The sequence below is a fragment of the Hyperolius riggenbachi genome, chromosome 7 (assembly GCF_040937935.1).
Source record: "Hyperolius riggenbachi isolate aHypRig1 chromosome 7, aHypRig1.pri, whole genome shotgun sequence".
NCBI classification, from domain to species: domain Eukaryota; kingdom Metazoa; phylum Chordata; class Amphibia; order Anura; family Hyperoliidae; genus Hyperolius; species Hyperolius riggenbachi.
In genome coordinates this window covers 218021887-218039659 of record NC_090652.1, presented here as the reverse complement: position 1 = coordinate 218039659, position 17773 = coordinate 218021887, and the positions used below count along the sequence as shown (strand labels likewise).

At 42.5% G+C, this 17773-nt stretch overlaps 1 protein-coding gene and 1 long non-coding RNA gene across 12 annotated transcripts in view; one reads left to right on the top strand and one right to left on the bottom strand.

Annotated features, from left to right (window-relative positions):
* The window catches only part of LOC137524840 (potassium voltage-gated channel subfamily H member 8-like), a 795600-nt gene that overhangs the window by 421123 nt on the left and 356704 nt on the right, over positions 1-17773 (bottom strand). The gene's annotated exons all lie outside the window — the stretch shown is intronic.
* LOC137524841 (uncharacterized) overlaps positions 1-17773 on the top strand; it is a 106745-nt gene that overhangs the window by 21919 nt on the left and 67053 nt on the right. For 6 of the 9 annotated variants that reach the window (XR_011022790.1, XR_011022787.1, XR_011022783.1 and 3 more), the window contains 2 exons: positions 7790-8032; positions 16258-16354. This is a non-coding gene — a long non-coding RNA (uncharacterized lncRNA). The remainder of the gene's footprint in view (positions 1-7789; positions 8033-16257; positions 16355-17773) is intronic. The other 3 variants (XR_011022791.1, XR_011022788.1, XR_011022786.1) reach the window with 1 other exon arrangement.

Genomic DNA, 17773 nt, shown 5'->3' with positions numbered 1-17773 from the left:
ATAAAAAAAATAAAAAATTACTCCGATAATAGCCTGTGAGGAGATGGACTAGTTCAAAGCCTCTCAGATCTGCCAGAGTTGTACTGCCTACTGTAAGTGACAGGAACATAGTGCACTTAAATGTTGAAGAAACATACATTTTATATGCATGTATATACATGTATATTTTACATTTTACAATTGATTAGACTAGTGGTCCTTTAGGTACAATAGAGAAGTCAAATATGCACTACAGTTTTTATTGAATAGCTTTGCTGAGGTATGTTTCCTTTTAAAGCGAACCTAAAGTGAACCTCAAAAAAGAGTTTCACTTACCTGGTAGAAGCCCCAGGTAAGTGAAACTTTTTTTATGTTCATTTTAGGTTCCCTTTAAAGTTGGTAGTTCCAGAGCATGTCCTGCAATGAGCTTGAGCCCTATATCATTCCCTGGTGATGGGCGTGCAGGGCTGCTCACATATCCACTACTATTTCTGCAGAGATAATAATGGATTGATAGAGAGAGTATAATGGATTGATAGACCAAGTGGACCTTGGAAGAAGTGTAACCATGCAATGGCTGCAATCCTCACCAAGCCCAGACAGACTGGAAAAGGGAATTACTGCACCTTCACTAAAAGGATTATTTACAAATGTATGCCAGTGCCCTGACTCACTCTTTAATGAACTTGTGGCACTCTTTTTGATAGAAGTGTATAAAATACAGCACATACCAAAAGTTTGGACACATACCTACGCAGACACGGAAAAAACATACAAACTCTGTGCAGATAGTGCCCTGGCTGAAATTCGAACCAGGCATCAAACGCTGCAAGGTGAGAGCACTAACCACTATGCCTAATGCTAACCACTATTCCACCTTTAGGGCAAGGTATCTAGGTTTCACAGATATAGTTCAAACACAGCAGGAGTTATTGTATGTAAAGAAAGTTTTGATCCCTCTTTGTCATTTGGCAGTAGCCAGAGAGGAGAACGCAGGACACTGGCAATGTGGTATGAAAACTATAAAATAGTGGGCTGTAAAGACGGCTGTTCTCGTTTTATTCTGAATTTAATCTGTGGGAATGTGTCTATAGGTAACACTGTATTTTGGATTTGGCCCGGGGGTGGTAGGATACCAGCAGATTAGGGCAAGGGATAAAGCACCCTGTCCTTATTTCTTTAATAAAAACAATGCATTTGTCAAATTTCTAATACTTTCCAAACATCAGGCGACTTGGCGGTCGATGGACCATTGGATTTTATTATTATAATAGAATTGGATGAAAATCGGTGCCACCAAATGCATGCACGACCGACCATGCAACCAATTTTGGGACAAAATTGGTCGCTTAAGTCGATCGCACATGCTGCAAGATGTTGGGCCGACTTCCTCAATCAGGTGCGTGGAGGTAATGGCGTGCAATTTCGGGACAATCAATTAATGCATCAAAACCTCCGGAGCTGTTGCCCCTAATGTTAATAACTGCCTCACCCAGTGCCCAGTGCAAGTTATACATTACCTGTCCACAACCTCTGCCGGCTCCGGGCACACTGCACTCTCCACACGTGGTTGCCTAGTAAGGGTGCGCGTGTAACATCCCACACGTGGCCATGTTACTAGGCAACCACGTAGTGCGTGTGTATGAAGAACAGAGTCACAAGAGGCCGTGGGTAGGTAATGCATAACTTGCACTAGGCACGTGGGGGTGGGTAGGGGATGACGACATTAGGGGGATGCGGCGTCACAAGGCCGATTTCTAATCAATTTCAGCATGAAATTGATTGGGAATTGTCCTGCGGTGTATGGGCGGGCAACAGATCTCTCTCTAATCAGATTGGATTAAAGAGAGAATTGTCTCTTGGTCGAATATGCCCATCATTGCTAGATGTATGGCTACCTTTAGGGTTACAAAGTCAATTTAACGATTTTTCAGCAGCCATTCTCATTTGCTATAGATCAATATGTCATTTTTAGTCAAGATCTCATCATGTACAGATTAGTGGTTCATGCATTATTGTGAGCTATGCTGGATATACATTGCTGAAAGATGTGATTTCGGTATTTATTTCGTCAACGTACGTTTTCATGAGTTTGTTTAGTTTTAAATTGTAACTGAATTGTTTTAAAGGCCAAGAGAAATAAGATTCTTGGGTAATGCACACCTAAAACGCTAGGCGGTTTTTTAAGCGTTTTTTCAATGCGATTTAAGGCATGTGCCTATCGATTTTTAGGTATGCATAGCATTTTTTGGAGCGTTTTGATGTAGCTTTTTTTTTTTCTTTTTTTTTTTAGTATGACCTAAAGGTTAACAACTGAACCAAAAGAGCTTGGAAAATCACTATGTTCAGCGCTTGTTACAGTGATTTTCCAATTTCCCTATACTTAACATTCAAGCTGAATCACCTCAAAAATTCTTCAGGGCCTGCATTTGCGTTTCTCTTAAAATCATATCGCTCTGGTGTGATCCAACACATAGGAAAACATTAGCCAAGCGCTTGTGTTTTGAAAAAGCGCTCAGAAGTGCTCTAGGTGTGCAACAGCCACCAGCGTACCTACCGGGGATGCGGCCCCATCAGCCGCAGGGGGGCCCGGGACCGCTCTGGGGCCCGCTCACTGTGCGCGGGGGGAGCGCTGCCGCCTGCCTGATTCTGGACCCCCCAGCAAGGTGCTCAACTGGCCTCAGCGTCTAATAGACGCTGCGCCAGTTCATTCCCCGCAGCCCCGCTCCAGCAGCCTGCATATTCCTCCGGCAGGCAGAGCAGGGCTACGGCAAGATGGCTGCCGAAGCCCTGCACTGGAGACTATTGTCTCCAGTACAGGGCTTCGGGTGCCATCTTGCTGTAGCCCTGCATTCTGCCTGTCAGACTCAGCGCGGGAGATGTGCTGCAGTGCACACTGCACAGGAGGATCGTCGCTGGAGAAGCTGGCCACCAGAGGCCGGGAGAGACTCCTGACATGTAAGTGAATTGTTGTTGTTGTTTTTTTTTACATGGGGAATTTTTTTTTCTGGTGACTGCTGAACACATTACGATTTTTTGGGTGACTGCTGCCCACATTGCATTTTTCTGGTGTCTGCTGCCCACATTGCGATATTCTGGTAACTGCTGCCCACATTGCGATTTTCTGGTATCTGCTGCCCACATTGCGATTTTCTGGTGACTGCTGCCCACATTGCGATTTTCTGGTGACTGCTGCCCACATTGCGATTTTCTGGTGACTGCTGCCCACATTGCGATTTTCTGGTGACTGCTGCACACATTGCGATTTTCTGGTGTCTGCTGCCCACATTGTGATTTTCTGGTAACTGCTGCCCACATTGCGATTTTCTGGTGACTGCTGCCCACATTGCGATTTTCTGGTGACTGCTGCCCACATTGCAATTTTCTGGTGACTGCTGCCCACATTGCGATTTTCTGGTGACTGCTGCCCACATTGCGTTTTTCTGGTGACTGCTGCCCACATTGCGATTTTCTGGTGACTGCTGCCCACATTGCAATTTTCTGGTGACTGCTGCCCACATTGCGATTTTCTGGTGACTGCTGCCCACATTGCGATTTTCTGGTGTCTGCTGCCCATATTGCGATTTTCTGGTAACTGCTGCCCACATTGCGATTTTCTGGTGAACGCTGCCCACATTACGATTTTTTGGCCCACATTACAATTTTCTGGTGAACACTGCCCACGTTACGATTGTCTGGTGAATGCTGTCCACGTTACGATTTTCTGGTGAACGCTGCCCACATTACGATTTTCTGGCCCACATTACGATATTCTGGTGAACGCTGCCCACATTACGATTGTCTGATGAATGCCATCCACGTTACAATTTTCTGGTGACTGCTGCCCACGTGACAATTTTCTGGTGACTGCTGCCCACGTGACAATTTTCTGGTGACTGCTGCCCACATTACGATTTTCTGGTGACTGCTGCCCACATTATAATTTTCTGGCCCACATTACGATTGTCTGGTGAACTCTGCCCACATTACGATTTTCTGGCCGATTGTCTGGTGAAATGCTGCCTACTTTACAATTAATTTACAGTGAAACGCTGCCCCATTACGATTATTTGGCACCTATGTGGGGGGGCCCCCATCCAAATATTCGCAGGGGGGCCCAGGGATTTCTAGTTACGCCCCTGGCAACAGCCCTTATATTGCACTTTTCTCCTGGCAGACTCAATGCACTTGAGCTGCAGCAACTAGGTGCACCCAGTATGCAGTAGCAGTAAGGAAGTCTAGACCAAGGACTCCTTACTGAATAGGTGCTGGCTTACTGAACAGGAAGACATTTTAACTCAGGTCGCCTGTGTCAGAGGCAGAGCCCTTAACCATTACACTATTCAGCCACGAACCATTAGATATTCCAATGAAATCAGAAGTCACAATTATTGTGATAAGTGAGCATTGAGTATTTTTTTTCAGGGGGGGGGGGGAGGCATGCTAAGGTTAGGTAGAAGAAAGGGGGGAGGTTTAACACAGAATCCTGGAGTAGAGCTTTCATGAAGCTTGACCATGCCCTGGACATCAATGTGGAGGTGCCATGGCTATTCCAGCAACATAATATTACTTAGTCTTGCATTAAAGGGTCCCTAAGCAGTGACTTAAATTAAAAGATTACACTTACCTGGGGCTTCCTCCAGCCCACCGTAGGCCGCGAGGTCCCCTGGCATCCTCCTGGCTCCTCTCCGTGTGACTCCACCGGCCCCGTTACCGGCAACACCCATGCCTAGTGTCGGGCCGGCAGGCTCCTGACGCATGGTGTCATCACGCCACCCGCTACGCGTCATCATGACGGCCGGCGTGACAGGTCTGCGCATGCGCGGTATAGTGTTAGAAAACCGCGCATGCGCAGACCTGTCACGACAGCCACTGTGATGACGCGAAGCAGCCGGCGTGATGACACCATGCGTCAGGAAGCAGGAAGAGGCGGCCCGGGTGTCACTGGTAACGGGGGTTGGCAGAGGCACACTGAGAGGAGCCAGGAGGACGCCGGGGGACCTCGCCGCCTACAGTGGGCTGGAGGAAGCCCCAGGTAAGTGTAATCTTTTAATTTAAGTCACTGCTCAAAGTCCCTTTAAGCACCAAAATGAAAATGTAAATGTATTTCCCGATCTGTGTATTTAAATCTAATTTTGAAGCAAAATTTTATATTGTAATTTCTCCCCTTTATTATTCTCTGACTACATAACCTTTCTATAAAATTAATAAAAAAAAATATTTGTTGCAGATATAAAGGAGTCTATCTGCACTGACAATTACACAGACAGATCAAAACCAACTAATAAAGTGGCTGTCCAGAGTACATATCTTAGTGCGTCAGTGTCTCTACACCTGTCCAGTTCTAAATGATTTTTATTTTAAGATTGTTACATGGGTTGTAAAGTAGACTTACACAAGCTGTTTCTGCAGCCCTGCTTTTTAATCTCCCCAAATCATGGTGTTTGGTTGCATCAACTGTCTGACAGCAGAATAGAGTTTCCATAACTCTAATACAAGCTTCTTACTCATGTACGTCAGACATTATACTTCCCATGTCATTTCTTAAAACAAACAAAGGAAACAAAATTGTTCTTAATGAATTGTGCAGTACATACGAGATGATCTAAATATTTTCTACACATTTTTTCCTTTGCTAACATGAAAAAGCTAATGCTTTCATCTAGTGATGTATTTTGAACCAGCAATGCTGCCGTCACTGTTTGGCATATTATCTAATTTACTAAGCTTCTTCTGAGCTAAAGAGAATTAAAGGACATATGAGTTTCTGCAAACCAGAACTGACCTTCTTAAAATGTAGAAATTGAAGGCAACAGAAGAGGATGATAGAGGCTAAGATGGATAGACAGCATAGTATGTGAACCTATGAACATGCATGTTCTACAGTTGAAAGAAACAATGATTGACAGATACATCTGAGCTCCATACATCAGTCAGGCGACAACTGTGATCACTTTGAGCCAATCACAGTGATCATACCCTGTAACAACACTCTCATATGTCCTGTAAATAAGGTAATACAACTCCTTACTTTGCAGTGAAGAAGGCCAAAAGAGCAGAAATCAACTCTCTGCAAGAGACAATGTAGTACAATGTATGGCAATAATATTTTATCTGAAAATAAAGGTGTATTTATTTCCGTTTTGTGATTTTTAATACTATAACAATAATTAAGAGCCTTTATTTGCAAAATTAACAGTAATATACCCTTAATACATACATATTAAAAAGTCCATAAGGTAACTACTTATTTTACAAGTATTTTATTTTGGTAACTATAGTGTAGGGGTGTAAGGGGTTACAATTTAATACAAATGGATATATGTAAATGTAATGTATGTATGTATGGGAGTATTAGGGTGCATTTTACTTTTTGGCCACAAGATGGCACTTCCGTGTTACTTCCGTGTTCTAATAACCCTCTCCCTGCCAAGTATGTACCAGGTATGTGTTGGCTGGGAAAAGGGCTTTAACTGCCAACATCATACACCATACGTTATTGGTAAATTGCCCTCCCAGGAAGCAGCGGGTAGGGGGGCCGACATCATTCCTCCTTCCCTCCACGTGGGCCCCCCTTCTCTGCCTCCCTGTGTGGCTGGCTGAGTAACCAGGCAACCGGTTATTCAGCCAGCTTCCTTTGGGCCAGAGGTATCGGTCCATCAACACCAGGACCACTAGACACAGAAACAACTTCTTCCCCTCAGCTGTCAACTCACTGAACTCTCTCCACGCACTCCCCACTACAACGTGATTATGTTTTTTGCCGTCACACATATACATAGCTGCGCCAAGCGCAGCGATAATATGAGTTTTTTGTAATAATGGAAAATTGTGTGGTTTTCGTTTGTATGCTTTCTCTGTATGTAAGGTGTGATATAGTGCTGTTGATCCTTCCGAGGTATTCTGTATGCCCTATCCTGCTTTCTCTGTATGTAATGTGTTTTTAGAGTAGATCCTTCCGATGTACTCTGTGTGCCCTATCCTACTTGTATCCTGTACGTGCCAAAACCAATTCCGGGCACGACCCAGTCGTGCATGGCGAAAATAAAGATTCTGATTCTGGTGGGATTGTAATTACTCTACCGATCACTCGCTCCATGCTGCATGTTTCCCGCTGGCAGCTGCATCCTATCTCCTTCCTGTTTCCTGTATGATACGTGATTACATAAGCCGTCGGGAGCTCAGTGCACAGTATAGCGCTTAGCGGGCATTTTTACTTACCTCCAGGGGGATCCAGACATCAGTATCTGTTCTCCTTTTTGTCCTCCGAGGCTCCAAATCACTCTAGTGAGATCGCTGTCAGCGATCTCACTACAGGGTTACAGTGCCACCCGGAGCATGGAGGGAAAATTGCAGTGCTGGCGCCGCTGCAGGCATTCGGGTGGCATGATTTTTTCCTGATTTTAGGGTTTTAAACGTGCTGAAAAGACCCTAAAATCCAGAAATAATGATACTGCCAGGGAGGTTAAAGGATACCTGAGCTCACATGTGAAATGATGAGATAAAAATAGGTACATATAGTACTAGTCCTGCTAAGAAATTGTCTGAAGTCAATTTTTGTTTTCTGTACCATTTGAGGAAACTTAAAAGGCTATCTACTCCAGGGAAGCTTAACACTCTCCCAAGTGTAGCACTCTCATAGGCTTGCATGTAAGCCTATTAAATGCTATTACTCTTACCTATTTCCCCCTTAACTACAGTAAGGTAGATTTGTTTCACTGGATACTAAACTACTGTACAGACTACAACTCCCAGAATTTTAGGAAATACAAAACACCTGTGAACTATGTGTCTTCTTTGTGATTAAAAGAAAAAAAAAGTGCAGTGAGGGGAGGGGAAGATTCTTGGAGAGAGAGAAATGGTGACAGCCTGACAGGACAGAAATCCTCCTGAAAAGGTAGAAATGGAGACAGACTGGATGGACAGAAATCCTGAAGCAGAAGTAATGGTGAAAGGACAGGAATACTGAGGAGACAGACAACAACTATCTCTCTCTTGTGGTTAGAAGAAGCTGTGTGATTTTTCTCTTTGATGTTGAAGACTGATCCCTGAGGTAAATAAATTACTGCATTCCTTATAAGGAACTGTGTAAACACATTTACAGCACGAATCCGCAACTACCGTATATACTGTGACATCCAGCTTATGACCAGTCAGCTTTCATCTACATGAGCTCTAACCTGTTAAGTGCTGGTGTTACTGCCTGTGGACAGAAACTACCTGGATTGATAAGTACATCTATCGATCTGCTCAACACAAATTCTTCATAGTCAAGTATACTGAGTTAGGACTGAATCAAAACGCCCTTTTGCTATTGACCAACAAAGGTCTAAGGGCCATATCCTATTCAAGGTGATAAGTAGCTTGCAGATGCGAGCTACTTATCACCTTGCCATCGCGCGAGGATTACCGGCAAATCCTATTGCCCATATCCTTCGCGCGATGGCCGATCGTTAGGGAGCATTACTCAGGCGAAAGCCTGAGCGATGCTCCCTGTTACCGAGCGATGGGGAGTGAGGTTTACGCTGTGGTGCTGTCCATCAGCACCACGGCCTCACTCCCCACACATGCGCACTCGTCCGCCGAACATCGCCGACATCTTCCGCCGCAGCATCTGGGGGTCTCCTTTAATAAGGAGACCCCCAGAGCTCCCCGTCGGGTCGCCGCACAGTTTAGAAGCCAGCGCGCAGCTCTGCCAGGCTCCTCTGTCATACGTACCGCCGCCAATCACCCGCCGCCTCTCGCCGCAAAATCCGTCACGTAATTACAGTGTATCTAACACTGTAATTACTGTGCGCATAGAAGGAGCCCGGGCAAAGCATCTTTGAATCTGCAGCCGGGCTCCCCATTGGTCTGCTGTCTGAACCAATAAAATGGCTCACACAGCAGACCAATGGGGAGCCCGGCTGCAGATTCAAAGATGCTTTGCCCGGGCTCCTTCTATGCGCACAGTAATTACAGTGTTAGATACACTGTAATTACGTGACGGATTTTGCGGCGAGAGGCGGCGGGTGATCGGCGGCGGTACGTATGACAGAGGAGCCTGGCAGAGCTGCGCGCTGGCTTCTAAACTGTGCGGCAACCCGACGGGGAGCTCTGGGGGTCTCCTTATTAAAGGAGACCCCCAGATGCTGCGGCGGCGACGTGCGTTAGCTAGTTTAGACCTGCTTTTTGCAGGTCTAAGCTAACGCTCATGTCTGCCGGGAAGCATCGCTTCCCGGAGACATGATAAGGGTAATTGGATTCCGTGTTAAGAACTCGCTGGGCGATTATATCGCCCAAGCGAGTTCTTTTCCGCCTGGGGGGGTCTAAAGTTTAATTAGATTAGGCGATACCCCCATCGCCTAAGTTAAGAACTCGCCAGTGCTTAGCGCTGGCGAGTTCAGCAATAGAATATGGCCCCAAGTGTGTTAATGTTTAACAGAAGAAAAGAGGGCTTATCCTCATCCAGTAAGATGCTAGTCTTTATTGGGCGATGTGTGACTTTTTTGGGGGGGGGATTTTATTTAATGGTTCAGAAATGGAAATAGGTAAGTATTGAGTCAAATTATTTGATAAGCGTTAAAAATAACGCTTTACTCACAAATTACAACACATTTAAATTCATATATAGGAAAGCCAATTTATTGCAGTATCATAAATCACTATATTATATCAACAGTTGAAAAAGTCCTCTAAGCCTGTTCCCTATTTGGCAACACTGACACCTAATATTCTTCACATGCGAGGTTATCCACTATATGAAACAAAGTGGGGCCACACTGGGACAATACTGTCCGCGTAAATTTTCATACATCTATTAAAAATTATGCTGAGATATTACTCGATTATCTCGACCCATTTTGTGAACATTAAACAGTTCCCTTCTTCGGGAGTGGAATTTTTTCCCGGGTTAGTAAGCACATTAAACTGTTGGCTGGTTTCTAAAAATGAGCAGAAGATTCCATGAGTATGTGGCAAAGGCCAGTGCAATAGACAATAAAAGATAAGGAGAGGGCAATTTCTTTGTACTGAGTTAGGACATTAACTTTGAACACACAGTAGTGGATATATTATTTCCCTGCACCTACAACTGAATGCATGCATTCTGCAAATACTAAAAGATTATACATCTACTGGGCTGAACCTTGCAATTGTACTTGTTTAATTTTAGACTATAGCTATATTTTTTCCACTGGAGAGTTTTTATTTTTTAATACTCAGGATGTACAGTATCAGTATTTGCAGTGTACAGTGTGCCAGTATTGACATCTTACCAGTATTATTGTGTGTAGAGCTATTTGTTTACACTATCTTCCTAGAGTCATATTGTGGATAGTAAACATACCCTTTATTCACATTATGCTGTATTTCACAATTTGGGAAGCAGAAAAGATGGTCACCGGAGCTAAATGGAAACTGAACCTAATGCCCTACCTCTAAGCCACTCCCACAGGAGGGTCACACAAGCAGTGGCGTAGCTATGGAGCCCGGGGCCCCGGTGCGAGTTTTACATTGGGCCCCCCAAGCACTCTATACGTAACACTTGATACAGCGCAACAAAACCTGCCAAGATCATCTACAGTATTAGAGGTGCAAGAAGGGGATGGGGAACAGTGTGTTAATAATTACTACTATTCAAAGCATCTATAGAAGTGATTATTACCACCACAGGACCAATGAACAGCTAATACTTTGGTTTAGGAAGGGCCCCATGGGGCCCCTCTGGCCCAAGGGCCCCGATGCGGTCGCTACCTCTGCAACCCCTATTGCTACGCCCCTGCACACAAGTATTTTGCCATTTGGGGTTTTGTGGAATGCTTTTCTGACTGATTTACTTCAAATGCTTTTTACTTTTAATTTTGCTTTACTGTCACCGTGACATAAAAATACTATAGAAAACTTGTAATGACTTCTCATAGCAAGGTTCAATATCTAGCGAGATAGAGTTAGCTTGCTGTAATCAACTCTGGCAGTGTTCAATGAGATGGACTAAATTATCAATTAAATTAGGTCAACTAGTTGACTGAGTGACTAAATGGGGCAATTATTTCTCATGAGGGAGATTGTTGATGGATAAAGGTTGCTACTCCTTAAACAAGGAAAGTACCAATTTAAAAACTGCTGTAGACATCTACTAGGGCTCCCTTAGTTCAATATTACATTTTCAGAAGCCATTCCATGTGAAAATATGCAATAACCGGAGGTTAGGAAAGGAGCAAAAAGAGTTTAAACCAACATAACAATGAATTTTTATCTTAACCTAGGAAGCCTATTCTCTTTTAGATACATGATAACGAAAGTTAAATGAAAGTCTGACAGTAATTCAGAAAACTGATTTTTCCATTACCACAATGCTATTAGGTGTGAATTGTGTCAGCACTCCTTATCTCCTATCCTCATGCCAGTTCTTTAGTATCTGTCCTTTTTAATGTATATACTGAATTACAAAACAGGGTTATTATTTTTTTTTTACTTCTTTGAGAGATGATCTTTGTATTTCTCGACAGTTATAAATGGGTGCATTTTCCAGAGCTGGATTTTGATGCAAACTGGACAAATATGCTACAAATTGTTGATCCACCAGGAGAAAAACACATCATCAGTTGAAATGGTCAAGGGATCCTTCGAAACCAATTGCAATCCACACTCCTTGTCCCCTATCACGTAGCCTCAGTGAAGAAGTATGATCTAAATTTGATTTTGCTTTTAACCTCCCTGTCGTTATGATTTATTGCGGTGCATGGCCGCGGGAGGTTTTTTTTTGCCTAATTTTTTTTTTAACATGCAGCTAGCCTAGCGCTAGCTACATGCTTCCCCCCCTCCCTGTGGCGTCCGCCCGTACGCTTCGATCACCGCCGGTGCATAATCCCAACAGGAAATCCCGTTCTGAACAGGATTTCCTGTATGGGCTACCCCATCGCCATGGCGACGATCACGATGACGTCATCGACGTCATTGAAGTCGTGACGTCAGGGGGAGTCCCGATCCACCCCATAGCGCAGCCTGGCGGTGATTGGCCAGGCTGCGCAATGAGTCTGCGGGAGGGGGGCCTCTTTCGCGTCGGGTAGTGGCGGATCGGCGGCGTGCGGCAGTGATCGCAACAAACACGCAGCTAGCAAAGTGCTAGCTGCGTGTTTGAAAAAAAAATTATGCAAATCGGCCCAGCAGGGCCTGAGCAATCCTTCGCGGCGGCATTGCCCGTGCTCAGCTTGGGATTACCGCCAAGGAGGTTAAAGGGTCACTGTGACAAAAACTGTAAACTTTGAAATACATATCTATACATATACAATGTACATTTGTTCCAAAATAAAATGCACTGTAAATGTCTGTATTTCTCTGTAGCTGTCATGTACAGTAAGGGCCCTTTTCCACTAGCAATCGCAATCACAAACGTCACCGATTGCGATTTTTCATTAATTTTGTTATGCGATTGCGATTTTTCAGTTACATTGCATTATCCCTCTTAAAATCACTGCAGAAAGCGATTGCGATTTACAAATTGAATCACTATAGTGGAAAATACTTCTCATGACTTCTATGATAAAGTAGCAATCCTAGCGATTTAAAAATCGCTAGCGATTTGCGATTTTGTGATTCAGCTTTGCAGTGAAAAAGGGCCCTCAGTGTTTTTAATCTGATGCTTCTTACGTGTTACCGAAAGGTTTTGGACCAGTCCTTCTCCTCATGGGGGGCATAAAGGTTTCCTTTATTCTTTTAGAAGCACTCTCTGCAAATGATTTCTGCAAGCATGTCAAAATGCTAGCCTACTTGCCTAAAGTGAACAGAGGTGAATATAAATGATGAGAGAAAAAATAATATATCCTCCTACTCCCCCCCCAAAAACACCTTTTTAAGTATCCCATGATTTTGTTTTATATTTACACATTTAGAAGGTAGTTTAAATGTTTTACTATCTCTCAGTAACAGCCTATTAAGCGTCTCAGAGATAAAAAAAAAATACATGAACTACTGAACTTTTTATATCTCTCCCTTGAGCTCAGAAGTTGTATTCTGCCAAGAAAACTTTTATGGCCGTAATTAGCTTATCAGTGATGTTTACTTTATTCCCGACAAGGTACCGACAAGACAGAAGCTGTCACTTCCAGGCCTAGAAATGAACTCTTTTAGGCAGAAAATAAAGCAAGTAGTACAGCCTGGTTAATAATATGTTTTGCAGTGCACCATACAAACACATGTTTATCTCATTATGTCACATATCGCCTCAGGAACACTTTAAAGAATACATGAGGCATAGTAAAGTATTTGAGCTTTATTACCTGGGGCTTCTTCCAGCCCCTAGAAGTCTATGGCCTCGATTCATCATTACCTTTGAGATAACTTTTTCCAGTTTGTTACATTACTGAATTCAAAGTATATCGATTTCTAGTCTATTCATCAAGGTTTTTCCGCATTCGGTGTGACTTTGATAAAATATCGATAACAATGCGGTAACCATTCAGTAACGTGTCGATATCTCCATTTTACAGCGGTAATTTAACACAAGGCCATAAGATACCCGTGGAATTGTGGGTAAAAAGGCAGTCCTTTGAACACCACGTAGCAACATTCCAAATAGGGCTTAACACCTGGACCAGGATTCTGGAAGTGGCTTGGGACAATCCCACAATTTCGCCAGCTACGGCTTTATAGGAGCCTTTTCTGAAAAAATGTAGTGCAGCTAGCATTTTAGTTAACCCTGGCACTGCCTGTGTTCTCTTACAAGATGATTCAAGAGAAATGCCGATGCCCTGGTATAGCAAATAAATCCTTTCTCTTGCAAATTGATATGGTTCTAGACCTTATTCTTGCCCTTCTGCGCCTTTGAACCACTCTCAGCTGATACATAACCACTTCAAATGGCTCCATCTTCTCTGTCAGCAATGATCTGACAGGAATAACGACAGAGCAGTGAGGGAGATAACTAATCCTAAATTTAACGCTAAACCACGCCCACTTTCATTTTCCTGAATTGCACTTTCTTCCATTTTATCGCATCATTACTAAATGATTACCGAATGCTCGCTAACAGCTGTAGATAACTTTGATGAATCCTGAAATCAACTTATCGAGTTTGTTATTTTACCGAGCTGTTGGTAATTGATTCAATAGGTCTTGATGAATCGAGGCCTATGTGTCCCTCAGGCCAATTCCGCAGTCACCCAGTCGTCAGCTGTCCCCATTGTAGTGGACAGCGACCAGGCTGGCACCCACTGCTCATGTTTCGCACTACCGTGGCCGGGAGCATTTTCTACAGTAAAAAGAGCTTTTCCCATTTTAACTGTGGCTATTTTGAAGCCAATCCTGATGTCATTTCCTCCCTTACTCTCCTCTGCCTGATTGTGTATGCACTGCCCACCCTTCAATATAGAACGTGCATTGTCTCAGCATCAGAAATATTAGCCAATCAGAGAGGAACAGAGGTGTGGTAGGGGAAAACAGGAGAGAAAAAGTCTGAGGGGAAAGTAGAGAAGCAAAAAAGGACAACCCAGCATGCCCTGCAACTTACTTTGTGTGTACCAAATAAGTGTCAGGTAAACTGGGGAATGATCATTTATCAACAAGAAAAGCAATAGTGATTATAACTTTTGGATTGCCTAGTTAGCATCCTGATTACTGTTTACTAGATAAAAATAAAGATTTGATGTTTGATTTTATGCCCATCAGTTACACTTTATTTAATATGTTGCTATGGTAACGCTCAAGGTAGCATTTGTTTATATTTGTGATATATATACACAGCATATGACTTTACTATTTCTGTAATTATCGCTTTTCTATTACACTATCTTTCATTGCTGTAGACAAATATTTTACAAACATGGTAAGTGGACACTTTTATACCACATCTTGTACTAAGAACACATGAAGGGCTCAGCCAGCAAATCAAGCAACCAAGATACAACAGGAGAGTTTCCTCTACAAGCCTTGAGTTCTTCTGCACACTGCAAATTGCAAATCCCATTTTTGATACCGATTTGTGATTCCAATTTTCCCTTAATGCTATCAACACAAGAAGAAAAACTCCGAAAAAAACACAGCATGCAGGAGTGATTCAAAATCACTAATCGGAATTGCATGTATGGTGCAATAGGCTTTATAGTGATGCTCTAATAATTTCCACCTGACCTGTTTTTTGCTTTAGGTTTTTGATTAGTGATAATGCATTTATATTTTTTACATACACATACACAGTGGACAATCTCACTAATATTATAAGTGCAAATGTTTGGATACTTATTAATCACGCAACAATGACTGAATGGATTTGAATGATATTTGGCACACACATAGTGCATTACCTGGAATAACATATAGGATACTTTTTATCCCCATAACTAAAAAGTGGGCGGAGACAAATACACATTCCACTGGGGAAAATGTAAACTGCAGCCATTCTTATACTGTTAACGGTAGGGTTCTCAAACTTTGCACAGTTGGTCACTGGGTGACTGGGATTAATATTCAGAAAAGTGTGTGGAGCCTAAAAAGCCAATCAAAATTCACCTATTGATTTTCAAGGGGAATATTTAATTGCTGCCATTCTTGCACTGTTAATGGCACACGCCTCAAACTGGTACAGTTGGTCATTGGGTAACGGGTTCAAATTCAGAAAAGGGGGTGGAGCCACCGCCAATCAGATTTTTTTCATTTCAATGCAAATTATTGATGCCAAAGACTGCAAAGCTCACAAACTAGGTCATTGAGTAATTGTGGGTTAGAAAAAGTGGGCGCAGCCAACACCATATAAATACATACCCAGGCAACGCCAGACTATAAGCTAGTAAAAAATAAACGATGTGTGGTGTTCGCTATTTTTTGTATCTCTTTCATCGATAAATTTGATTAATAGGAAGATGGAAGATCTCTATATGAAATTAGTTAACAATTTCCATGTAATTCATTCATGCACATGTTTATATACATACTTAATCTTGAGTCCTTTTTTGCACCGGTTACCTTCTCATTTAATTTCTTTCTATAATGTTCCTATTTTCCCCAGGAGGTTTATCACTTCTAGTGAGTACAAGAGGAATTTCTAATTATTATTATCATCCATGTTGGGATAACATGATAACTGGAAATTACAACAATTCAGTTTTGCCTGATTCCATAAAGATCTTTGCAGCTGTTATTTTGCTGCATCTAGTATTAGACACTCTATTTGTATTCTACTATTGGAAAACTCTAAATCACGCTTAAATGACCAAAAATGTAGTAATCTACAGGTGATTCAAGGTATAGGGGAATGTAGTTATGATATAAGAGATCAGTCCCACATCTTCATTTGTATTGCAGTGGTATCCTTTCCTGTAATCTGCACTCCATTCTGAGGAGCTCATCTACGAAGATGGTAGACATTAGGGGGAGAGTTAGTGAGAGATCAGAGCACCAGGTAAGTATATAGTAAAATATCAACTATGTTATATTACTAATATTCTCACTATTTTCGCTATTGGCACCAGGTAGCAACCACCTAACCAGAGGAAGTGCCCCAATAATGTGCTCCAGTCATTAGTCATTCCCAAAGGTGCAAAAAAATTAACAGTTGGTCCTGTTTTGAGAAGGTTATAACAAATACAAATGTAATGAATATCAAAGGAATGTGTCAGCACCTGGGGATATGTGAATGTCGGGCTCATAGGAAGTCGTGGGAGCCCTTGAATGAGTCCACATCTATTGCCAGCTACTGAACTCTACGGGATGTGCTCAGCAATGGATGAAGAGGAAGCAGACAGTTTTGTAGATAGTAATGGAGGCTAGTAGCAGCAACCAGTCTCATGCTGGGAATACACAGGTGGATTCTGGCGCTCAATTCTGCGCCAGATCGTTTTTGCCGCTCGATTCTGCTGGCTTTTTACTTATCTTCTGCTCGTTTTTTTTTATCTTTTTCTATTGTCCTCAATGCAGAATTGAGCGCAGAATTGATCGGGCGGGAGATCGGACATGTCGGAAATTATCTGACAAGCCATCTAAAACACTCAGAATCGAGCCGTGTATTCCCAGCATTACACTTCTTTATTGTAAAAGTAGTAGCAGTAGGGTATTGTACCGTGTTAGCCATCAGTAAAAGTAAATGGTATCATCCTGATTTAAAACTTCTTGCTTTTATTGTAAAAGATTTCAGGTACTGTGCATCACGATCCTAGGGCACCCAGGTTGGTACATGGCGGGGGAGAACAAACTAAATAGCTGTTTGGTACCATCTTGCCCTGCCACCTGCCCACCTGAGTGCCAAATTATTGTGGTGTACCCAATGTCTTTCGTCTGTGCTAGCCTCTGTTACTTTCTACAAATACAAATTTTCAGGTGTTCTGTAGTTGAAACAGAGTACTGATGCCACAGCTGTAAAAAAGTATAGTTTGTGCTTAATGTAAGTTTTGGAAATGTGTTGCTATCACAAACTGTGATGGAAAAATTATTTTATCAACATTAGTCAAGCAACTCTGTAATAGGTTAATAAGAAAGACTGCTGAATTAGTAACTGCTCTAGTCATTAAACCATCCGCGGCATGCAGTAGGTGTAACAATAACAATTGCTCTGTGTACGTAATTACTTACATGTAAATCTGCAGGAAATCTGTACTCTGCTATGCAGAGCAATGGTGCCAAAGCCATAAAAAGAACAGCTTGAGTTTACTTTTGTTTTGAACATTTGTATCTGGCCACAAACTGAAAGAGAGAGAGTTTTTTTTTTTTTTTAAACAACTTTACAAATGACATGCATAGTACTGTTAAGTCTGTAACAGGTTCTCTTCCTGTTACAAAGGTTGAAAGTATAAGTAAATAATGTGGAATCTTGGTTTGCTGGCAT